Here is a 5,748-nt window from a genome sequence, read left to right as displayed (position 1 = left end):
TACTCGGTGGTCTCTGCAGGACCATGCTGCAGATGTTTTACTACTCGGTGTTCTCTGCAGGACCATTGCTGCAGATGTTTTACTACTCGGTGGTCTCTGCAGGACCATGCTGCAGATGTGTTACTACTCGGTGGTCTCTGCAGGACCATGCTGCAGATGTTTTACTACTCTGTGGTCTCTGCAGGACCATGCTGCAGATGTTTTACCACTCGGTGGTCTCCAGCATCTTCTAGCTGTGGTGTGCTGGAGCAGCAGGTGAAGAAAGTTGATGCCAACAGACTCAATAAACTCATCAGGAGAGCTGGTTCAGTTCTGGGAGTGGACCTGCAGTTTCTGACAGAGGTGTCTGAGCAGAGGATGTTGAGGAAACTGCTCCAGATCCTGAACGACACGTCACACCCCCTGCATGACACCCTGGACTCTTACTGCAGCACCTTCAGTCGTAGACTGAGACCATCGAGGTGCTCCACAGAACAACACAGGAAGTCCTTCAAACTTTTCAACTCCTCCCTCTTTCTACACATAAAATTAATCCTGTACTACAATAAACACTTTAATGTTTCTGTCTGCACCGGTTTTAAAACTTAATTGTTGGTATTTTATATTCTCTGTTATTTTTATATCTTGTGTGATTCCTTGGGTATATTCACTTGTACTGAAACTCTGGCACAACAATTTCCTGCATGATCAATAAAGTTATATCTTATCTTAATAAACAGCAGCCTGAACATGAGTGTGTTGTGAGCAGATGGGCATGAACACAGCAGCATGGATAAAGTCACATATCATCAATTAAAGTGGCATTACAGTGATTATCCTGGTTAGAGATTCATGAGTCTAACAGCTTCAGGGTAGAAGCTGTTCCTCAGTCTAGTGGTTCTACACTTAATGCTCCTCAACCTCCTTCCTCAGGGGAGCGGGGCAAAAAGTGTGTGTGCTGGGTGAGTGGGGTCCTTCATGATGCAGGTGGCGCTCTTCATGCATCTGGAGGTGTAGATGTCTGTGATGTTGGGAGACTGACTCCAACAGACTTCTGTGCAGCCTTCACCACTCTCTGCAAAGCTTTTCTTTCTGCAGCTGTGCAGCCTCCATGCCACACGTTGATGCTGGAGCACAGGATGCTCTCCACTGCACACCTGTAGAAGGAGGTGAGGACTGAGCTTCCCAGTCCAGCTCGTCTCAGCCGTCTGAGGAAGTAGAGTCTCTGATGACCTTTCTTGATCAGGCTGGTGGTGTTGTTGCCCCAGCTGAGGTTGTCATTCATGTGTACACCCAAATACTTAGATCCTCCTATGATCGGGGGTGGGGGGTGGGGGTTGTTCCTTCTGAAGTCCATGACAATCTCCTTCATCTTCTTTACATTGATGTGAAAGTTCTTCCTGTACCAGCTCTCCAGGTGTTCCACCTCCTGCCTGTAGCTGGACTCATCATTGTTTGTGATGCATCCCACCACCGCTGTATCATCTGAAAACTTGACAATGTGACAGCCTGGAAGGGTAGCTGCACCATCATACATGAACAGGAAAGGGCTCAGCACACATCCCTGAGGGGAACCAGTGCTGAGGGTTATGGTGGAGGAAGAGAAGTTGTGGATCCTCACTGACTGTGGTCTGTTTGTTAAGAAGTCTAGGACTCAGTTGCAAATGGAGGGGCTTATTCCTGGTGTGAATAGTTTGTCCAACAGGGTTTGGGGGATCATGGTGTTGAAGGCAGATGTGAAGTCCACAAAGAGCATACGGACATAGGAGTCCTTCTGCTCCAGGTGGGTTAGAGCAGTGTGGACCACAGAGGAGATGGCATCCTCTGTTGATCGGTTCTCACGATCTGCATACTGATGAGGGTCCTTGTTGATGTTGATGGTTGTTTTGATGTGGATCATGACCAGTTTTTCAAAGCATTTAGCGACTATCGGGGTTAGGGCTACTGGCTGGTAGTCATTCAGACCAGTCACTGTAGAGCTCTTAGGAACTGGGATGATGGTGGCAGTCTTCAGGCAGGTGGGAACTGTTGCCAGGTGAGGGAGGAGTTAAATATGTCACTGCTGTTTTAGATGCCAAACCGTTTCTTATGCTAATAAGTTCTGCTCAGCTTAAAGCGAGCTAGGTCGGGCTCAGATCTGATGTTAGCGCAAAAAAACTGGCTTTTCCCCTGGGAGTCTGAGAAGCCGCTGCTCGTCCGTGCGCCGCCATCTTTTTTGCTACTATCTGTTATTTTCTGTAAACGACTTTGAAATTGAGCAAAAAACTTTTCAGTTCATATTTGAAAGTTAGGACTTCACTGTCAGGAGAGAATGCTGAGCTCCGTCAGTCTTTGAAGAATGGGTTTGTTAAATAAGCAACTGGAGAACTGTCCAGTCATAATGCTGATGTAGAGTGGGTGAGAGCCTTCAGGAAGACCCTGGGTTGTGTTTTTTTTTTTTTTTTTGATCATATGAAGATTTGTGATGCATTCAATTCCAACATGTAAATTCAAAATTCCACACTCTACTTTCAAGTTTAAAACTAGTGTTTTTAAAGTTAAATATTCCTTGTACAAACCAGATTCCAAAAAAGTTGGGACACTAAACAAATTGTGAATAAAAACTGAATGCAATGATGTGGAGATGGCAAATGTCAATATTTTATTTGTAATATAACATAGATGACAGATCAAAAGTTTAATCTGAGTAAATGTAACATTTTAAAGTAAAAATATGTTGATTCAAAATTTCACAGTGTCAACAAATCCCAAAACAGTTGGGACAAGTAGCAATAAGTGGCTGGAAAAAGGAAATTGAGCAAATAACGAACAGCTGGAAGACCAATTAACACTAATTAGGTCAATTGACAACATGATTGGGTATAAAAAGAGCTTCTCAGAGTGTCAGTGTCTCTCAGAAGCCAAGATGGTAAGAGGATCACCAATTCCACCATTGTTGCTCAGAAAGATAGTGCAGCAATACCAGAATGGTGTTACCCAGCGTAAAATAGCAAAGACTTTTAAGTTATCATCATCAACCGTGCATAACATCATCCAAAGATTCAGAGAATCTGGAACAATCGCTGTGCGTAAGGGTCAAGGTCGTAAAACTCTACTGGATGCTCGTGATCTCCGGGCCCTTAAACGTCACTGCACCTCAAACAGGAATGCCACTGTCAAGGAAATAACAGAATGGGCTCAGGAATACTTCCAGAAAGCATTGTCAGTGAACACAATCCACCGTGCCATCCGCCGTTGCCAGCTGAAACTCTACAGTGCAAAGAGGAAGCCATTTCTAAGCAAGCTCCACAAGCTCAGACGTTTGCACTAGGTCAGGGGTCATTTAAAATCGAGTCTAGCAAAATGGAAGACTGTTCTGTGGTCAGATGAGTCACGATTTGAAGTTCTTTATGGAACACTGGGACGCCATGTCATCCAGACCAGAGAGGACAAGGATAGCCCAAGTTGTTATCAACGCTCCATTCAGAAGCCTGCATCACTGATGGTATGGTGTTGCATGAGCGCTTGTGGCATGGGCAGCTTGCATGTCTGGAAAGGCACCATTAATGCAGAGAACTATGTTCAGGTTCTAAAACAACATATGCTCCCATCTAGACGTCATCTCTTTCAGGGAAGACCCTGCATTTTTCAACACGATAATGCCAGACCACATTCTGCAGCAATCACAACATCATGGCTATGTAGGAGAAGGATCCGGGTACTGAAATGGCCAGCCTGCAGTCCAGATCTTTCACCTATAGAGAACATTTGGCGCATCATAAAGAGGAAGGTGTGACAAAGAAGGCCCAAGACGATTGAACAGTTAGAGGCCTGTATTAGACATGAATGGGAGAGCATTCCTATTTCTAAACTTGAGAAACTGGTCTCCTCTGTCCCCAGACGTCTGTTGAGTGTTGTAAGAAGAAGGGGGGATGCCACACAGTGGTAAAAATGGACTTGTCCCAACTTTTTTGGGATTTGTTGACGCCATGAAATTTGGAAACAACAGATTTTCCCCTTAAAATGATACATTCTCTCAATTTAAACTTTTGATCTGTGATTTGTGTTCTATTCTGAAGAAAATATTAGATGTTGGCACCTCCACATCATTGCATTCAGTTTTTATTCACAATTTGTTTAGTGTCCCAACTTTTTTGGGATCCGGTTTGTAGATTTAAAGTGATTACATTCAATATTAAAACAGTATTTTTGTTTTGTTACTTGAAGAAGTTTTACAGAAACAGTCAGTTCTGTGGGTTACTGTTAAATTTTAGTCAGAATTAGTGAAATTACTTGTTGTAATCTTTTTTTTTTGTAATACCACTATCCTCTCCTCATGGCCTTTTCCCCTTTTCCTATCTAAAAGAATAAGAGGGCCGCGCTCTTAGGAGCAGCAGCAACGTGCACTCTGTCCATCTTTCAGACGACTGTACGAGCATAATCTCTCTCTAAGCTTATTCTGATTCTGTACTTGAATGCAAGCAACTGGGTGAGCCGCAAGGCCTTCTGGGCAATCTTGGGACAGAAATGGGTGGACATTTTCCATGTTCTGTGTTCAGATGGGTTGCCCTGTTAGTTCTGTTTAGTGGTTCTGTTCAGGTTCTTCTTAGTGGCTGTAAAAAGAAACAACACCAGAAGTCAGATGTTGGAGCTGATGGCTAAAAAGGGGAAAGCACTTCCTGTTTAGTGAGTCACTGAGTTTTGAAACTGAAAGTAAAGAGATGTATTCGGTCCGTAACTTCATTTATCAAGTCGCTCCAGTGTTGCTCTCACCTCTGCTCTCCTTTACTGAACATAGAGAACCATAAATTGCACCTTCAACCACAGAGGACATGATAAAGGTCTGATGTCATGCAGCAGACTCATGTTTGACAAACGAAGAGAAACATTTAACGCACAACACGCACCATCCTGAGTGACCGACACCGGCTGAAAGTTCCTGTCCAGAACCACAAGAGAACAGGTGGCATCGAAGCCCAGCCCCCGAACCTGGGTCCTCTGGACCCCATCGGTCACCCTCTGCAAGACAAACACACAACATTTATTAACAGCTTTAACACTTAAACAAACACACCAACACAAATATATATACACACACTAGTTGTATTTGTAAGATGTGTGTTTCTATGAATTTTTAGCAGGGTTACCGGTACCGTATTTTCTGGAGTATAAGTTGCATCAGTCAAAAACAGCGTCATGAAGAGGAAAAAACAGATAAGCCACTTCGGCATGTAAGTCGCATTTATTATGCGTTTCTTTAACGGTCAAAACAGCTTCATTTCACCTGGACGGCACCATCCATCCATCCATCCATCCATCCATTCATCCATCCATCCATCCATCCATCCATCGCGGTCTGAGCCGCTAGCTCTCCAGCATTCCTCCACCTGCACCAGCTGAGTGAAGCGAGCGCACACGGGAGGACTCACTGTTGCAGTTCTTTGAAATTTAACAAGATTAACACTTAAAAACAATTATTTGTTTGCTCGACATTATAGCAAAGGTGTGTCTCAGTTAACTTTTCCTTAATAAATGCACTTTAATGGTCAAAACAGCTTCATTGTGCCTGGACGGCATGGTGCCATCCATCCGTTCGTCAATCCATCCATCCATCCATCCATCCATCCATCTATCCATCCATCTGTCCATCCATCCATCCATCTGTCCATCCATCCATCCATCCATCCATCTGTCCATCCATCCATCCATCCATCAATCCATCCATCCATCTGTCCATCCATCAATCCATCCATCCATCCATCAATCCATCCATCCATCCATCAATCCATC

The 5,748-nt window shown here is 44.0% G+C and overlaps 1 protein-coding gene across 1 annotated transcript in view; it reads right to left on the bottom strand.

The window, feature by feature from the left end:
• fggy (FGGY carbohydrate kinase domain containing) overlaps positions 1–4,977 on the bottom strand; it is a 32,409-nt gene extending 27,432 nt beyond the window's left edge. The window contains exon 1 of the mRNA XM_037682096.1: positions 4,866–4,977. The gene's annotated coding sequence lies outside the window, so the exon portion shown is untranslated. The remainder of the gene's footprint in view (positions 1–4,865) is intronic.
• Positions 4,978–5,748: the final 771 nt, after the last annotated feature.

Source organism: Nematolebias whitei, chromosome 9 (genome assembly GCF_014905685.2).
Source record: "Nematolebias whitei isolate Nwh7 chromosome 9, NemWhi1, whole genome shotgun sequence".
In the NCBI taxonomy this organism is placed as follows: domain Eukaryota; kingdom Metazoa; phylum Chordata; class Actinopteri; order Cyprinodontiformes; family Rivulidae; genus Nematolebias; species Nematolebias whitei.
The sequence above is the reverse complement of the archived record's forward strand: the minus strand, read 5'-3'. Positions and strand labels throughout refer to the sequence as shown.